We start from the raw sequence: 18,919 nt of genomic DNA, 5'->3' as shown, positions 1-18,919 counted from the left end.
AAAAAAATTTAGAAATACTTTGTAGGGTTAATTTGCCTGGGAGTGTTTCCGTGAAAAGCTGGGTTAAGTTAAATGTAAGCAATAACATGGATCAATGTACTTGTCTTTTCTGCAAGTACAGCTAATAATACGTATGAAAAGTGAAGCTAATCCACACACACATGGGGAAGTATTTTAAATGTAGGCTAGTGTTCTTAAGCACATTATTTAGAAGTTTTATTAACTTCGGTTAACTTGTAGTGACGCCAAGTAAATGTTTTTTTAAAGATGTGTGGTCTTAAAAAAGACCGTTTGTGTTTGGTAGACGTTGGTTTACTTGCTGCTTGTGTATTTTGTGACGGCTTTTGTTCCTTCACTGACTGCGTGTTTTGCAAGTTCTCCAGGCAAGAGAAGACGTACTGCGGTTTGAATTTCACGAGAAGAGATGGTCGACTTTTTGTTTTGAAGAGCCAAACGCGAAGCTTCGGAAGCAATGCGCTCAAAGATGTCGTTGACAAATGAGTTCATGATGCTCATAGCTTTGCTTGAAACTCCGACATCTGGGTGAACTTGTTTCAAAACATTGTAGATGTAAATAGCATAACTTTCCTTTCTCTTTCTCTTGCGTTTCTTTTCACCAGTTCCACCAATCTTTCCTCCTTTTTTGCCGGCTCTTTTTTCACCTTTCTTGGCTACTTTAGGTGCCTGTTTTCCTCCTTTAGCTGCTGCGTCAGACATGGTTAAAAATTTTTGCTACTTAACTTGTAAATAAGCATTAAACTGCAAGTCAAAACTTTTTGTTTATAAGTAAAAAAATCGGATCGAATTCGATCCGAAAACGCCGATACGCAATTTAATTGGTTAAAAAAAAAATCTTTTGTTTAATACTTAATTATGATTGGTTAAAAAAACATGATTTCGATCCTATTTTTATGATGAAAAAACGAGTAAAGTTTATTTCGTTAACACTTACGTTAAATATTCGTACGTTTTTGTATTAACTTACAAATCAAATCGCAGTTATGTCTGGACGTGGAAAAGGTGGAAAAGCTAAGGCTAAAGCCAAGACAAGATCCTCAAGAGCTGGACTTCAATTTCCAGTCGGTAGAGTGCATAGATTCCTTCGTAGAGGGCACTATGCTAACCGAATTGGATCTGGAGCACCAGTTTACTTAGCAGCCGTCTTGGAATATTTATCTGCTGAGATATTGGAGTTGGCTGGTAACGCAGCAAGAGACAACAAAAAAGCTAGGATTATTCCAAGACATTTACAATTGGCTGTTCGTAATGATGAAGAATTAAACAAACTTTTGAGCGGTGTAACCATTGCAGCTGGTGGTGTTTTGCCAAACATTCAAGCTGTCTTACTCCCAAAGAAGAACGACAAAGGACAGAAGAAGTAAACCGCTACACTCAGAAAACAACGGCTATTTTTATAGCCACACATCTTTAAAAAAACATTGTTTTTTTCACAAAACTATAACCTTAAAGTCTAATAGATAATCCATGCATACGCCTTGTCCTAAGTAACTCAAAGAAATTAAATAAAAAAATTTGATCACAACGTCAAAATAAATTGCACGTATTTGCACCTACTAATGTCTACGGCCATACCACGATGAACACACCCGTTCTCGTCTGATCACGGAAGTTAAGCATCGTCGGGCCGGGATAGTACTTGGATGGGGGACCGCCTGGGAACTCCCGGTGTCGTAGGCTTTTCATTTTCATTTGCTGTGATATATTTCTTGTTATAACAATTAAGGAACGTGGCGGTTGTTGAAAGTGTTTCCTATGACATTTTCCTACGACATTTTCAGGTGATAGTACGAGAAAAAAGAGCTTTCAAATGCATACAAACTCGATCTATTGCCGATCATCCAATAACCCTGACGGAATGGCAAATAAAATAAAATTCCGCCGCCTTCCGAGGACTTATATCGCAATCACGTTTCGTAACAGCCAAGCGAGGTTTTACCTTAGCGTTTAAGTCACCACCGACATTTGGCCGCGCAACTTTTCTAAGCTCATTCATTTTGACTTAAGGAGGGGGCGAGCGCGGACGCAGGCCCCCACTACCAGAAATTGTACGGTCGAGTTACTGACGTTTGCAGTAATCGCAGAGGTCAGCCCAAGCGTAGTGCAATGCAAGAGCCTCACTCTGGAAGAAAACCCTCATTGATCAGTCTTTACTTCCCCGTCAGGTAAGTATGAGTTGGAACTGCACCGTAGCATGAGGGTACCCTTCAAAGTTTGTTAATGCTTGTGGCTTGAGTGTGTTATAAACTGCCGTGTCGCGGGGCATAGGCTGTATTCTCCCCCAGTGTACGCGTTTTGTTCCCGCCGTAGACTATGCAGAGTGCCGTCGGAAAGAGGACTGCTATTATTCTTTTATTGCTTATGTGGGCCGCCATCGGTAATAGTGCAACACCAAGGCAACCCGTGGTCACGGCGTGAATGAATCCACCTCCATGACCCAAGGCCAAAAATCAGATTAATATACTGACCATTCAGAGAATGGCCTACCAGATATTAAACTGATAAGAACAGATACTACACTTGATCTTAGCCATTAGGCCGAGAAGCGATAAAGAACAAGCGTTGCCATGATAGGCATCGTCCACACACCGTAACTGCTTGTGGAGCATGTCACGTTACTGTAAAGCTTACAACTGTCACCGCGTACGGATGGACGGCGACATAGTAAAAATCACGGCTGTTGATTTAGCCGTAGGATGGAGAGCGACTGTAGCGAGTGGATGGTAACTTACATGAATGCTAACAAAGGCGACGATACTAAGTGCGTGATATTACTTTCCAATATGTCTGCGTACATTCCGTTTATCAACGCATTACGCCAGAACGTGCGCGCGCGTTACACAGTAGACCATGCAGCCGAAATGCGACAGTGCGACCCTGCCAGGAGTCGAACCTGGAATCCCCTGATTCGTAGTCAGATGCCTTATCCATTGGGCCACAGGGCCATGTTTATGACTTCGCCCCATCGTCATTTTGGCTTGCGCATTCGTTTTACTTACGACAGAATTCTTCGTGTTTGTAGCCATGAAAGAAAGGGACTTCTGTGAGTGAATTTTTTTACTGTGGTCTAATAAAAAAGTCGAAACGCAGTGCCCAATATATGAATTGCTCCTAATAGCCGGAAACAGGCCGTGTCGATGATGTAGGCCGACATACGCAACGCAAACCAAAGAACGCTTTATGAAAATCCTAACACGAGCGCGGAAGAAGCCCAAATTAACAGACTAGATGTAATGCTGAAGACCTCAAACTCCAGCAGCTTCTCTTGCAGACTATTGCGTCGTACTACAAATAAAAATTAACATGCTTTCGCATAGTCGCGGCACCCAAAACGGACATTATACGATGTACAGAAACACACATTTCTGTTTTCGCGCCAAATCAATTCCCGGGAGTGGTACTTTTACGTCCGCATACTTCGCACCGTCTTAAATTATATCTCATTTACACGGTAATGTTTAGTATACTTCTACTGTGATAACAAGCATCGTTTATCGTTGGATTGTTGTAAGAAAACATTAAAAATGAGTGAAGCAGCTTCTCCAAAGAAAATCGCACCCAAGAAGAAACCTGCTGCAAAGAAGACAGCTGATCACCCTAAATATGTGGACATGATCAAGGCTGCTATCGCTACCCTAAAGGAACGCGGTGGTTCATCTCGCCAAGCTATTACAAAATATATTCATGCAAATTACAAAGTTGCTGAAAACTCAGATCATCATCTGAAAATGGCTCTTAAACGAGGAGTAACATCAGGCGATTTGATTCAAACTAAAGGCACTGGTGCTTCTGGATCATTCAAGCTAGGTCAGGTAAAAAAAGAAAAACCTAAGAAAAAGGCCGCAGCAAAAAAGCCAACGGCAAAGAAGCCTACTGCAAAGAAAAGTACACCAAAAAAGAAGCCAGCAAAGAAGAGCACGCCAAAGAAAGCAGCAAAGAAGCCTGCCACAAAGAAAGCCTCGGCTAAGAAACCAGCAGCTAAGAAACCCACAAAGAAGCCTGTTGCTAAAAAACCTGCAGCAAAGAAGGTCAAAAAGACTCCCAAAAAGGCAGCAAAGAAGACCGCAAAAAAATAATTTGTGTGTATCTGGCTATTACATTAACAAACGGCTATTTTTATAGCCACACATTTACAAAAAAACATTATCTTGGTACAAAGTTAAACTTGTTTAAGTCACTTAAACAGTTAAAAAAGAGTAAATTTAAGATTAGATTCCCTAAGTTTAAGTATTTTCGTTTTTAAATTTCTTATTTTCTTGCTTTTACTTTTCTTGCCCTTCATATTTTTAACATTGTCAAACTTTATGTAGCATAAAATTTTTATGTAGCATAAAATTTAAACAGAAAGCAGGACAAAGTTTGATATAAAAAGCTAGCCGTAATATTTTTTATGGATGTGTGGCTATAAAAATAGCCGTTTTTTGTTTGGTAAGATGCTTAGGCACGTTCCCCACGAATTCTTCTTGCCAACTGGATGTCTTTAGGCATGATTGTAACTCGTTTTGCGTGAATGGCACACAAGTTAGTATCCTCGAACAAGCCAACAAGGTACGCTTCAGAAGCCTCTTGCAGAGCCATAACGGCTGTGCTCTGGAATCGCAGATCTGTTTTGAAGTCCTGAGCAATTTCTCGCACAAGACGCTGGAAAGGCAACTTGCGGATCAAGAGCTCGGTTGACTTCTGGTATCTTCTGATTTCTCTGAGAGCAACTGTACCAGGTCTGTAACGATGTGGTTTTTTCACTCCTCCAGTAGCTGGTGCGCTTTTCCTCGCAGCTTTAGTGGCGAGTTGTTTTCGTGGAGCCTTTCCTCCAGTAGATTTACGTGCAGTTTGCTTTGTACGAGCCATATTTTAAGAAGTCGATGTAGTACGGATACACAAGACGGTCTAAAATGCACTATCGCGCCAAAGTTTTATTTCTCATATTGATTGACAGCTAAGGTTCAAAACAAACCATTTGATTGGTGCTAAGAAAGTAATTTCTGATTGGCTGCATAATGACATTACGCTCATTACTTTAACATTTTTATAAAATCTGTGTTTTTTGGCTACGGGAAAACGGCTGTATCTTCTGATACACAAAAGCTTTTGACTTTTTTTTTTTTTAGTAAGTAGCAGAAGGTTTGGCGAATTCCAACGATGCCAAATTTATTGCCTTACTGAAACATTAAGACCACGAATTTTTAAAAAAACTACAGTTTTACTTAAAAAAATGTACAAAATGTTCGGAACATTTTGTAATGACGCAACTCTATTGGTTAATTAGGGTGTTTCCACGAGCAGTAGGTAATTTTATGGCCTCTTTTTAAAGCTGTCTGAATTCTGTTAACTCAAACGTTGTTTTTGTACTCGTTCTGTACGCAACTATATCAATATGTCTGGACGCGGAAAAGGAGGTAAAGGATTGGGAAAAGGAGGTGCTAAACGTCACCGAAAAATTCTTCGTGATAACATTCAGGGAATCACAAAACCTGCTATTCGGCGTCTTGCTCGACGAGGTGGTGTCAAACGTATCTCTGGCCTTATCTATGAGGAAACCAGAGGTGTACTGAAGGTTTTCTTAGAGAATGTTATTCGTGATGCTGTAACCTACACAGAGCACGCTAAACGCAAGACCGTTACCGCTATGGATGTTGTTTATGCCTTAAAACGTCAAGGAAGAACTCTTTACGGATTCGGAGGTTAAGCGTTGTCATTGCTCAACAAAAACGGCTATTTTTATAGCCACAAATCTTTTAAAACATTACTTTGTGCACGCTTCCAAATTACACAATGTGTAAAGTCTTGTCACAGTTACATTTATTGCTATACGATACTATGTCATATATGACACAAAAAAAATTTAGAAATACTTTGTAGGGTTAATTTGCCTGGGAGTGTTTCCGTGAAAAGCTGGGTTAAGTTAAATGTAAGCAATAACATGGATCAATGTACTTGTCTTTTCTGCAAGTACAGCTAATAATACGTATGAAAAGTGAAGCTAATCCACACACACATGGGGAAGTATTTTAAATGTAGGCTAGTGTTCTTAAGCACATTATTTAGAAGTTTTATTAACTTCGGTTAACTTGTAGTGACGCCAAGTAAATGTTTTTTTAAAGATGTGTGGTCTTAAAAAAGACCGTTTGTGTTTGGTAGACGTTGGTTTACTTGCTGCTTGTGTATTTTGTGACGGCTTTTGTTCCTTCACTGACTGCGTGTTTTGCAAGTTCTCCAGGCAAGAGAAGACGTACTGCGGTTTGAATTTCACGAGAAGAGATGGTCGACTTTTTGTTTTGAAGAGCCAAACGCGAAGCTTCGGAAGCAATGCGCTCAAAGATGTCGTTGACAAATGAGTTCATGATGCTCATAGCTTTGCTTGAAACTCCGACATCTGGGTGAACTTGTTTCAAAACATTGTAGATGTAAATAGCATAACTTTCCTTTCTCTTTCTCTTGCGTTTCTTTTCACCAGTTCCACCAATCTTTCCTCCTTTTTTGCCGGCTCTTTTTTCACCTTTCTTGGCTACTTTAGGTGCCTGTTTTCCTCCTTTAGCTGCTGCGTCAGACATGGTTAAAAATTTTTGCTACTTAACTTGTAAATAAGCATTAAACTGCAAGTCAAAACTTTTTGTTTATAAGTAAAAAAATCGGATCGAATTCGATCCGAAAACGCCGATACGCAATTTAATTGGTTAAAAAAAAAATCTTTTGTTTAATACTTAATTATGATTGGTTAAAAAAACATGATTTCGATCCTATTTTTATGATGAAAAAACGAGTAAAGTTTATTTCGTTAACACTTACGTTAAATATTCGTACGTTTTTGTATTAACTTACAAATCAAATCGCAGTTATGTCTGGACGTGGAAAAGGTGGAAAAGCTAAGGCTAAAGCCAAGACAAGATCCTCAAGAGCTGGACTTCAATTTCCAGTCGGTAGAGTGCATAGATTCCTTCGTAGAGGGCACTATGCTAACCGAATTGGATCTGGAGCACCAGTTTACTTAGCAGCCGTCTTGGAATATTTATCTGCTGAGATATTGGAGTTGGCTGGTAACGCAGCAAGAGACAACAAAAAAGCTAGGATTATTCCAAGACATTTACAATTGGCTGTTCGTAATGATGAAGAATTAAACAAACTTTTGAGCGGTGTAACCATTGCAGCTGGTGGTGTTTTGCCAAACATTCAAGCTGTCTTACTCCCAAAGAAGAACGACAAAGGACAGAAGAAGTAAACCGCTACACTCAGAAAACAACGGCTATTTTTATAGCCACACATCTTTAAAAAAACATTGTTTTTTTCACAAAACTATAACCTTAAAGTCTAATAGATAATCCATGCATACGCCTTGTCCTAAGTAACTCAAAGAAATTAAATAAAAAAATTTGATCACAACGTCAAAATAAATTGCACGTATTTGCACCTACTAATGTCTACGGCCATACCACGATGAACACACCCGTTCTCGTCTGATCACGGAAGTTAAGCATCGTCGGGCCGGGATAGTACTTGGATGGGGGACCGCCTGGGAACTCCCGGTGTCGTAGGCTTTTCATTTTCATTTGCTGTGATATATTTCTTGTTATAACAATTAAGGAACGTGGCGGTTGTTGAAAGTGTTTCCTATGACATTTTCCTACGACATTTTCAGGTGATAGTACGAGAAAAAAGAGCTTTCAAATGCATACAAACTCGATCTATTGCCGATCATCCAATAACCCTGACGGAATGGCAAATAAAATAAAATTCCGCCGCCTTCCGAGGACTTATATCGCAATCACGTTTCGTAACAGCCAAGCGAGGTTTTACCTTAGCGTTTAAGTCACCACCGACATTTGGCCGCGCAACTTTTCTAAGCTCATTCATTTTGACTTAAGGAGGGGGCGAGCGCGGACGCAGGCCCCCACTACCAGAAATTGTACGGTCGAGTTACTGACGTTTGCAGTAATCGCAGAGGTCAGCCCAAGCGTAGTGCAATGCAAGAGCCTCACTCTGGAAGAAAACCCTCATTGATCAGTCTTTACTTCCCCGTCAGGTAAGTATGAGTTGGAACTGCACCGTAGCATGAGGGTACCCTTCAAAGTTTGTTAATGCTTGTGGCTTGAGTGTGTTATAAACTGCCGTGTCGCGGGGCATAGGCTGTATTCTCCCCCAGTGTACGCGTTTTGTTCCCGCCGTAGACTATGCAGAGTGCCGTCGGAAAGAGGACTGCTATTATTCTTTTATTGCTTATGTGGGCCGCCATCGGTAATAGTGCAACACCAAGGCAACCCGTGGTCACGGCGTGAATGAATCCACCTCCATGACCCAAGGCCAAAAATCAGATTAATATACTGACCATTCAGAGAATGGCCTACCAGATATTAAACTGATAAGAACAGATACTACACTTGATCTTAGCCATTAGGCCGAGAAGCGATAAAGAACAAGCGTTGCCATGATAGGCATCGTCCACACACCGTAACTGCTTGTGGAGCATGTCACGTTACTGTAAAGCTTACAACTGTCACCGCGTACGGATGGACGGCGACATAGTAAAAATCACGGCTGTTGATTTAGCCGTAGGATGGAGAGCGACTGTAGCGAGTGGATGGTAACTTACATGAATGCTAACAAAGGCGACGATACTAAGTGCGTGATATTACTTTCCAATATGTCTGCGTACATTCCGTTTATCAACGCATTACGCCAGAACGTGCGCGCGCGTTACACAGTAGACCATGCAGCCGAAATGCGACAGTGCGACCCTGCCAGGAGTCGAACCTGGAATCCCCTGATTCGTAGTCAGATGCCTTATCCATTGGGCCACAGGGCCATGCTTATGACTTCGCCCCATCGTCATTTTGGCTTGCGCATTCGTTTTACTTACGACAGAATTCTTCGTGTTTGTAGCCATGAAAGAAAGGGACTTCTGTGAGTGAATTTTTTTACTGTGGTCTAATAAAAAAGTCGAAACGCAGTGCCCAATATATGAATTGCTCCTAATAGCCGGAAACAGGCCGTGTCGATGATGTAGGCCGACATACGCAACGCAAACCAAAGAACGCTTTATGAAAATCCTAACACGAGCGCGGAAGAAGCCCAAATTAACAGACTAGATGTAATGCTGAAGACCTCAAACTCCAGCAGCTTCTCTTGCAGACTATTGCGTCGTACTACAAATAAAAATTAACATGCTTTCGCATAGTCGCGGCACCCAAAACGGACATTATACGATGTACAGAAACACACATTTCTGTTTTCGCGCCAAATCAATTCCCGGGAGTGGTACTTTTACGTCCGCATACTTCGCACCGTCTTAAATTATATCTCATTTACACGGTAATGTTTAGTATACTTCTACTGTGATAACAAGCATCGTTTATCGTTGGATTGTTGTAAGAAAACATTAAAAATGAGTGAAGCAGCTTCTCCAAAGAAAATCGCACCCAAGAAGAAACCTGCTGCAAAGAAGACAGCTGATCACCCTAAATATGTGGACATGATCAAGGCTGCTATCGCTACCCTAAAGGAACGCGGTGGTTCATCTCGCCAAGCTATTACAAAATATATTCATGCAAATTACAAAGTTGCTGAAAACTCAGATCATCATCTGAAAATGGCTCTTAAACGAGGAGTAACATCAGGCGATTTGATTCAAACTAAAGGCACTGGTGCTTCTGGATCATTCAAGCTAGGTCAGGTAAAAAAAGAAAAACCTAAGAAAAAGGCCGCAGCAAAAAAGCCAACGGCAAAGAAGCCTACTGCAAAGAAAAGTACACCAAAAAAGAAGCCAGCAAAGAAGAGCACGCCAAAGAAAGCAGCAAAGAAGCCTGCCACAAAGAAAGCCTCGGCTAAGAAACCAGCAGCTAAGAAACCCACAAAGAAGCCTGTTGCTAAAAAACCTGCAGCAAAGAAGGTCAAAAAGACTCCCAAAAAGGCAGCAAAGAAGACCGCAAAAAAATAATTTGTGTGTATCTGGCTATTACATTAACAAACGGCTATTTTTATAGCCACACATTTACAAAAAAACATTATCTTGGTACAAAGTTAAACTTGTTTAAGTCACTTAAACAGTTAAAAAAGAGTAAATTTAAGATTAGATTCCCTAAGTTTAAGTATTTTCGTTTTTAAATTTCTTATTTTCTTGCTTTTACTTTTCTTGCCCTTCATATTTTTAACATTGTCAAACTTTATGTAGCATAAAATTTTTATGTAGCATAAAATTTAAACAGAAAGCAGGACAAAGTTTGATATAAAAAGCTAGCCGTAATATTTTTTATGGATGTGTGGCTATAAAAATAGCCGTTTTTTGTTTGGTAAGATGCTTAGGCACGTTCCCCACGAATTCTTCTTGCCAACTGGATGTCTTTAGGCATGATTGTAACTCGTTTTGCGTGAATGGCACACAAGTTAGTATCCTCGAACAAGCCAACAAGGTACGCTTCAGAAGCCTCTTGCAGAGCCATAACGGCTGTGCTCTGGAATCGCAGATCTGTTTTGAAGTCCTGAGCAATTTCTCGCACAAGACGCTGGAAAGGCAACTTGCGGATCAAGAGCTCGGTTGACTTCTGGTATCTTCTGATTTCTCTGAGAGCAACTGTACCAGGTCTGTAACGATGTGGTTTTTTCACTCCTCCAGTAGCTGGTGCGCTTTTCCTCGCAGCTTTAGTGGCGAGTTGTTTTCGTGGAGCCTTTCCTCCAGTAGATTTACGTGCAGTTTGCTTTGTACGAGCCATATTTTAAGAAGTCGATGTAGTACGGATACACAAGACGGTCTAAAATGCACTATCGCGCCAAAGTTTTATTTCTCATATTGATTGACAGCTAAGGTTCAAAACAAACCATTTGATTGGTGCTAAGAAAGTAATTTCTGATTGGCTGCATAATGACATTACGCTCATTACTTTAACATTTTTATAAAATCTGTGTTTTTTGGCTACGGGAAAACGGCTGTATCTTCTGATACACAAAAGCTTTTGACTTTTTTTTTTTTTAGTAAGTAGCAGAAGGTTTGGCGAATTCCAACGATGCCAAATTTATTGCCTTACTGAAACATTAAGACCACGAATTTTTAAAAAAACTACAGTTTTACTTAAAAAAATGTACAAAATGTTCGGAACATTTTGTAATGACGCAACTCTATTGGTTAATTAGGGTGTTTCCACGAGCAGTAGGTAATTTTATGGCCTCTTTTTAAAGCTGTCTGAATTCTGTTAACTCAAACGTTGTTTTTGTACTCGTTCTGTACGCAACTATATCAATATGTCTGGACGCGGAAAAGGAGGTAAAGGATTGGGAAAAGGAGGTGCTAAACGTCACCGAAAAATTCTTCGTGATAACATTCAGGGAATCACAAAACCTGCTATTCGGCGTCTTGCTCGACGAGGTGGTGTCAAACGTATCTCTGGCCTTATCTATGAGGAAACCAGAGGTGTACTGAAGGTTTTCTTAGAGAATGTTATTCGTGATGCTGTAACCTACACAGAGCACGCTAAACGCAAGACCGTTACCGCTATGGATGTTGTTTATGCCTTAAAACGTCAAGGAAGAACTCTTTACGGATTCGGAGGTTAAGCGTTGTCATTGCTCAACAAAAACGGCTATTTTTATAGCCACAAATCTTTTAAAACATTACTTTGTGCACGCTTCCAAATTACACAATGTGTAAAGTCTTGTCACAGTTACATTTATTGCTATACGATACTATGTCATATATGACACAAAAAAAATTTAGAAATACTTTGTAGGGTTAATTTGCCTGGGAGTGTTTCCGTGAAAAGCTGGGTTAAGTTAAATGTAAGCAATAACATGGATCAATGTACTTGTCTTTTCTGCAAGTACAGCTAATAATACGTATGAAAAGTGAAGCTAATCCACACACACATGGGGAAGTATTTTAAATGTAGGCTAGTGTTCTTAAGCACATTATTTAGAAGTTTTATTAACTTCGGTTAACTTGTAGTGACGCCAAGTAAATGTTTTTTTAAAGATGTGTGGTCTTAAAAAAGACCGTTTGTGTTTGGTAGACGTTGGTTTACTTGCTGCTTGTGTATTTTGTGACGGCTTTTGTTCCTTCACTGACTGCGTGTTTTGCAAGTTCTCCAGGCAAGAGAAGACGTACTGCGGTTTGAATTTCACGAGAAGAGATGGTCGACTTTTTGTTTTGAAGAGCCAAACGCGAAGCTTCGGAAGCAATGCGCTCAAAGATGTCGTTGACAAATGAGTTCATGATGCTCATAGCTTTGCTTGAAACTCCGACATCTGGGTGAACTTGTTTCAAAACATTGTAGATGTAAATAGCATAACTTTCCTTTCTCTTTCTCTTGCGTTTCTTTTCACCAGTTCCACCAATCTTTCCTCCTTTTTTGCCGGCTCTTTTTTCACCTTTCTTGGCTACTTTAGGTGCCTGTTTTCCTCCTTTAGCTGCTGCGTCAGACATGGTTAAAAATTTTTGCTACTTAACTTGTAAATAAGCATTAAACTGCAAGTCAAAACTTTTTGTTTATAAGTAAAAAAATCGGATCGAATTCGATCCGAAAACGCCGATACGCAATTTAATTGGTTAAAAAAAAAATCTTTTGTTTAATACTTAATTATGATTGGTTAAAAAAACATGATTTCGATCCTATTTTTATGATGAAAAAACGAGTAAAGTTTATTTCGTTAACACTTACGTTAAATATTCGTACGTTTTTGTATTAACTTACAAATCAAATCGCAGTTATGTCTGGACGTGGAAAAGGTGGAAAAGCTAAGGCTAAAGCCAAGACAAGATCCTCAAGAGCTGGACTTCAATTTCCAGTCGGTAGAGTGCATAGATTCCTTCGTAGAGGGCACTATGCTAACCGAATTGGATCTGGAGCACCAGTTTACTTAGCAGCCGTCTTGGAATATTTATCTGCTGAGATATTGGAGTTGGCTGGTAACGCAGCAAGAGACAACAAAAAAGCTAGGATTATTCCAAGACATTTACAATTGGCTGTTCGTAATGATGAAGAATTAAACAAACTTTTGAGCGGTGTAACCATTGCAGCTGGTGGTGTTTTGCCAAACATTCAAGCTGTCTTACTCCCAAAGAAGAACGACAAAGGACAGAAGAAGTAAACCGCTACACTCAGAAAACAACGGCTATTTTTATAGCCACACATCTTTAAAAAAACATTGTTTTTTTCACAAAACTATAACCTTAAAGTCTAATAGATAATCCATGCATACGCCTTGTCCTAAGTAACTCAAAGAAATTAAATAAAAAAATTTGATCACAACGTCAAAATAAATTGCACGTATTTGCACCTACTAATGTCTACGGCCATACCACGATGAACACACCCGTTCTCGTCTGATCACGGAAGTTAAGCATCGTCGGGCCGGGATAGTACTTGGATGGGGGACCGCCTGGGAACTCCCGGTGTCGTAGGCTTTTCATTTTCATTTGCTGTGATATATTTCTTGTTATAACAATTAAGGAACGTGGCGGTTGTTGAAAGTGTTTCCTATGACATTTTCCTACGACATTTTCAGGTGATAGTACGAGAAAAAAGAGCTTTCAAATGCATACAAACTCGATCTATTGCCGATCATCCAATAACCCTGACGGAATGGCAAATAAAATAAAATTCCGCCGCCTTCCGAGGACTTATATCGCAATCACGTTTCGTAACAGCCAAGCGAGGTTTTACCTTAGCGTTTAAGTCACCACCGACATTTGGCCGCGCAACTTTTCTAAGCTCATTCATTTTGACTTAAGGAGGGGGCGAGCGCGGACGCAGGCCCCCACTACCAGAAATTGTACGGTCGAGTTACTGACGTTTGCAGTAATCGCAGAGGTCAGCCCAAGCGTAGTGCAATGCAAGAGCCTCACTCTGGAAGAAAACCCTCATTGATCAGTCTTTACTTCCCCGTCAGGTAAGTATGAGTTGGAACTGCACCGTAGCATGAGGGTACCCTTCAAAGTTTGTTAATGCTTGTGGCTTGAGTGTGTTATAAACTGCCGTGTCGCGGGGCATAGGCTGTATTCTCCCCCAGTGTACGCGTTTTGTTCCCGCCGTAGACTATGCAGAGTGCCGTCGGAAAGAGGACTGCTATTATTCTTTTATTGCTTATGTGGGCCGCCATCGGTAATAGTGCAACACCAAGGCAACCCGTGGTCACGGCGTGAATGAATCCACCTCCATGACCCAAGGCCAAAAATCAGATTAATATACTGACCATTCAGAGAATGGCCTACCAGATATTAAACTGATAAGAACAGATACTACACTTGATCTTAGCCATTAGGCCGAGAAGCGATAAAGAACAAGCGTTGCCATGATAGGCATCGTCCACACACCGTAACTGCTTGTGGAGCATGTCACGTTACTGTAAAGCTTACAACTGTCACCGCGTACGGATGGACGGCGACATAGTAAAAATCACGGCTGTTGATTTAGCCGTAGGATGGAGAGCGACTGTAGCGAGTGGATGGTAACTTACATGAATGCTAACAAAGGCGACGATACTAAGTGCGTGATATTACTTTCCAATATGTCTGCGTACATTCCGTTTATCAACGCATTACGCCAGAACGTGCGCGCGCGTTACACAGTAGACCATGCAGCCGAAATGCGACAGTGCGACCCTGCCAGGAGTCGAACCTGGAATCCCCTGATTCGTAGTCAGATGCCTTATCCATTGGGCCACAGGGCCATGCTTATGACTTCGCCCCATCGTCATTTTGGCTTGCGCATTCGTTTTACTTACGACAGAATTCTTCGTGTTTGTAGCCATGAAAGAAAGGGACTTCTGTGAGTGAATTTTTTTACTGTGGTCTAATAAAAAAGTCGAAACGCAGTGCCCAATATATGAATTGCTCCTAATAGCCGGAAACAGGCCGTGTCGATGATGTAGGCCGACATACGCAACGCAAACCAAAGAACGCTTTATGAAAATCCTAACACGAGCGCGGAAGAAGCCCAAATTAACAGACTAGATGTAATGCTGAAGACCTCAAACTCCAGCAGCTTCTCTTGCAGACTATTGCGTCGTACTACAAATAAAAATTAACATGCTTTCGCATAGTCGCGGCACCCAAAACGGACATTATACGATGTACAGAAACACACATTTCTGTTTTCGCGCCAAATCAATTCCCGGGAGTGGTACTTTTACGTCCGCATACTTCGCACCGTCTTAAATTATATCTCATTTACACGGTAATGTTTAGTATACTTCTACTGTGATAACAAGCATCGTTTATCGTTGGATTGTTGTAAGAAAACATTAAAAATGAGTGAAGCAGCTTCTCCAAAGAAAATCGCACCCAAGAAGAAACCTGCTGCAAAGAAGACAGCTGATCACCCTAAATATGTGGACATGATCAAGGCTGCTATCGCTACCCTAAAGGAACGCGGTGGTTCATCTCGCCAAGCTATTACAAAATATATTCATGCAAATTACAAAGTTGCTGAAAACTCAGATCATCATCTGAAAATGGCTCTTAAACGAGGAGTAACATCAGGCGATTTGATTCAAACTAAAGGCACTGGTGCTTCTGGATCATTCAAGCTAGGTCAGGTAAAAAAAGAAAAACCTAAGAAAAAGGCCGCAGCAAAAAAGCCAACGGCAAAGAAGCCTACTGCAAAGAAAAGTACACCAAAAAAGAAGCCAGCAAAGAAGAGCACGCCAAAGAAAGCAGCAAAGAAGCCTGCCACAAAGAAAGCCTCGGCTAAGAAACCAGCAGCTAAGAAACCCACAAAGAAGCCTGTTGCTAAAAAACCTGCAGCAAAGAAGGTCAAAAAGACTCCCAAAAAGGCAGCAAAGAAGACCGCAAAAAAATAATTTGTGTGTATCTGGCTATTACATTAACAAACGGCTATTTTTATAGCCACACATTTACAAAAAAACATTATCTTGGTACAAAGTTAAACTTGTTTAAGTCACTTAAACAGTTAAAAAAGAGTAAATTTAAGATTAGATTCCCTAAGTTTAAGTATTTTCGTTTTTAAATTTCTTATTTTCTTGCTTTTACTTTTCTTGCCCTTCATATTTTTAACATTGTCAAACTTTATGTAGCATAAAATTTTTATGTAGCATAAAATTTAAACAGAAAGCAGGACAAAGTTTGATATAAAAAGCTAGCCGTAATATTTTTTATGGATGTGTGGCTATAAAAATAGCCGTTTTTTGTTTGGTAAGATGCTTAGGCACGTTCCCCACGAATTCTTCTTGCCAACTGGATGTCTTTAGGCATGATTGTAACTCGTTTTGCGTGAATGGCACACAAGTTAGTATCCTCGAACAAGCCAACAAGGTACGCTTCAGAAGCCTCTTGCAGAGCCATAACGGCTGTGCTCTGGAATCGCAGATCTGTTTTGAAGTCCTGAGCAATTTCTCGCACAAGACGCTGGAAAGGCAACTTGCGGATCAAGAGCTCGGTTGACTTCTGGTATCTTCTGATTTCTCTGAGAGCAACTGTACCAGGTCTGTAACGATGTGGTTTTTTCACTCCTCCAGTAGCTGGTGCGCTTTTCCTCGCAGCTTTAGTGGCGAGTTGTTTTCGTGGAGCCTTTCCTCCAGTAGATTTACGTGCAGTTTGCTTTGTACGAGCCATATTTTAAGAAGTCGATGTAGTACGGATACACAAGACGGTCTAAAATGCACTATCGCGCCAAAGTTTTATTTCTCATATTGATTGACAGCTAAGGTTCAAAACAAACCATTTGATTGGTGCTAAGAAAGTAATTTCTGATTGGCTGCATAATGACATTACGCTCATTACTTTAACATTTTTATAAAATCTGTGTTTTTTGGCTACGGGAAAACGGCTGTATCTTCTGATACACAAAAGCTTTTGACTTTTTTTTTTTTTAGTAAGTAGCAGAAGGTTTGGCGAATTCCAACGATGCCAAATTTATTGCCTTACTGAAACATTAAGACCACGAATTTTTAAAAAAACTACAGTTTTACTTAAAAAAATGTACAAAATGTTCGGAACATTTTGTAATGACGCAACTCTATTGGTTAATTAGGGTGTTTCCACGAGCAGTAGGTAATTTTATGGCCTCTTTTTAAAGCTGTCTGAATTCTGTTAACTCAAACGTTGTTTTTGTACTCGTTCTGTACGCAACTATATCAATATGTCTGGACGCGGAGAAGGAGGTAAAGGATTGGGAAAAGGAGGTGCTAAACGTCACCGAAAAATTCTTCGTGATAACATTCAGGGAATCACAAAACCTGCTATTCGGCGTCTTGCTCGACGAGGTGGTGTCAAGCGTATCTCTGGCCTTATCTATGAGGAAACCAGAGGTGTACTGAAGGTTTTCTTAGAGAATGTTATTCGTGATGCTGTAACCTACACAGAGCACGCTAAACGCAAGACCGTTACCGCTATGGATGTTGTTTATGCCTTAAAACGTCAAGGAAGAACTCTTTACGGATTCGGAGGTTAAGCGTTGTCATTGCTCAACAAAAACGGCTATTTTTATAGCCACAAATCTTTTAAAACATTACTTTGTGCACGCTTCCAAATTACACAATGTGTAAAGTCTTGTCACAGTTACATTTATTGCTATACGATACTATGTCATATATGACACAAAAAAAATTTAGAAATACTTTGTAGGGTTAATTTGCCTGGGAGTGTTTCCGTGAAAAGCTGGGTTAAGTTAAATGTAAGCAATAACATGGATCAATGTACTTGTCTTTTCTGCAAGTACAGCTAATAATACGTATGAAAAGTGAAGCTAATCCACACACACATGGGGAAGTATTTTAAATGTAGGCTAGTGTTCTTAAGCACATTATTTAGAAGTTTTATTAACTTCGGTTAACTTGTAGTGACGCCAAGTAAATGTTTTTTTAAAGATGTGTGGTCTTAAAAAAGACCGTTTGTGTTTGGTAGACGTTGGTTTACTTGCTGCTTGTGTATTTTGTGACGGCTTTTGTTCCTTCACTGACTGCGTGTTTTGCAAGTTCTCCAGGCAAGAGAAGACGTACTGCGGTTTGAATTTCACGAGAAGAGATGGTCGACTTTTTGTTTTGAAGAGCCAAACGCGAAGCTTCGGAAGCAATGCGCTCAAAGATGTCGTTGACAACAAATGAGTTCATGATGCTCATAGCTTTGCTTGAAACTCCGACATCTGGGTGAACTTGTTTCAAAACATTGTAGATGTAAATAGCATAACTTTCCTTTCTCTTTCTCTTGCGTTTCTTTTCACCAGTTCCACCAATCTTTCCTCCTTTTTTGCCGGCTCTTTTTTCACCTTTCTTGGCTACTTTAGGTGCCTGTTTTCCTCCTTTAGCTGCTGCGTCAGACATGGTTAAAAATTTTTGCTACTTAACTTGTAAATAAGCATTAACTGCAAGTCAAAACTTTTTGTTTATAAGTAAAAAAATCGGATCGAATTCGATCCGAAAACGCCGATACGCAATTTAATTGGTTAAAAAAAAAATCTTTGTTTAATACTTAATTATGATTGGTAAAAAAACATGATTTCGATCCTATTTTTATGATGAAAAAACGAGTAAAGTTTATTTCGTTAACACTTACGTTAAATATTCGTACGTTTTTGTATTAACTTACAAATCAAATCGCAGTTATGTCTGGACGTGGAAAAGGTGGAAAAGCTAAGGCTAAAGCCAAGACAAGATCCTCAAGAGCTGGACTTCAATTTCCAGTCGGTAGAGTGCATAGATTCCTTCGTAGAGGGCACTATGCTAACCGAATTGGATCTGGAGCACCAGTTTACTTAGCAGCCGTCTTGGAATATTTATCTGCTGAGATATTGGAGTTGGCTGGTAACGCAGCAAGAGACAACAAAAAAGCTAGGATTATTCCAAGACATTTACAATTGGCTGTTCGTAATGATGAAGAATTAAACAAACTTTTGAGCGGTGTAACCATTGCAGCTGGTGGTGTTTTGCCAAACATTCAAGCTGTCTTACTCCCAAAGAAGAACGA

At 40.2% G+C, this 18,919-nt stretch overlaps 9 non-coding genes across 9 annotated transcripts; 3 read left to right on the top strand and 6 right to left on the bottom strand.

The window, feature by feature from the left end:
- Window positions 1-1,579: 1,579 nt before the first annotated feature.
- LOC130661739 (5S ribosomal RNA) lies at window positions 1,580-1,698 on the top strand. Its single transcript, XR_008988916.1, has one exon. It is a non-coding gene; the product is annotated as a 5S ribosomal RNA (ribosomal RNA).
- A 328-nt stretch (window positions 1,699-2,026) lies between these two features.
- On the bottom strand, window positions 2,027-2,191 carry LOC130660004 (U1 spliceosomal RNA). Its single transcript, XR_008987207.1, has one exon. It is a non-coding gene; the product is annotated as a U1 spliceosomal RNA (small nuclear RNA).
- Window positions 2,192-2,376: 185 nt separating this feature from the next.
- LOC130661052 (U2 spliceosomal RNA) lies at window positions 2,377-2,568 on the bottom strand. The gene has a single exon (XR_008988247.1). It is a non-coding gene; the product is annotated as a U2 spliceosomal RNA (small nuclear RNA).
- Window positions 2,569-7,431: 4,863 nt separating this feature from the next.
- Window positions 7,432-7,550, top strand: LOC130661738 (5S ribosomal RNA). Its single transcript, XR_008988915.1, has one exon. It is a non-coding gene; the product is annotated as a 5S ribosomal RNA (ribosomal RNA).
- A 328-nt stretch (window positions 7,551-7,878) lies between these two features.
- On the bottom strand, window positions 7,879-8,043 carry LOC130660002 (U1 spliceosomal RNA). Its single transcript, XR_008987204.1, has one exon. It is a non-coding gene; the product is annotated as a U1 spliceosomal RNA (small nuclear RNA).
- Window positions 8,044-8,228: 185 nt separating this feature from the next.
- On the bottom strand, window positions 8,229-8,420 carry LOC130661050 (U2 spliceosomal RNA). The gene has a single exon (XR_008988246.1). It is a non-coding gene; the product is annotated as a U2 spliceosomal RNA (small nuclear RNA).
- Window positions 8,421-13,283: 4,863 nt separating this feature from the next.
- LOC130661736 (5S ribosomal RNA) lies at window positions 13,284-13,402 on the top strand. The gene has a single exon (XR_008988914.1). It is a non-coding gene; the product is annotated as a 5S ribosomal RNA (ribosomal RNA).
- Window positions 13,403-13,730: 328 nt separating this feature from the next.
- Window positions 13,731-13,895, bottom strand: LOC130660001 (U1 spliceosomal RNA). The gene has a single exon (XR_008987203.1). It is a non-coding gene; the product is annotated as a U1 spliceosomal RNA (small nuclear RNA).
- Window positions 13,896-14,080: 185 nt separating this feature from the next.
- LOC130661049 (U2 spliceosomal RNA) lies at window positions 14,081-14,272 on the bottom strand. The gene has a single exon (XR_008988245.1). It is a non-coding gene; the product is annotated as a U2 spliceosomal RNA (small nuclear RNA).
- Between the last annotated feature and the right edge of the window lie 4,647 nt (window positions 14,273-18,919).

The sequence above is a fragment of the Hydractinia symbiolongicarpus genome, chromosome 9 (assembly GCF_029227915.1).
Source record: "Hydractinia symbiolongicarpus strain clone_291-10 chromosome 9, HSymV2.1, whole genome shotgun sequence".
In the NCBI taxonomy this organism is placed as follows: domain Eukaryota; kingdom Metazoa; phylum Cnidaria; class Hydrozoa; order Anthoathecata; family Hydractiniidae; genus Hydractinia; species Hydractinia symbiolongicarpus.
The sequence above is the reverse complement of the archived record's forward strand: the minus strand, read 5'-3'. Positions and strand labels throughout refer to the sequence as shown.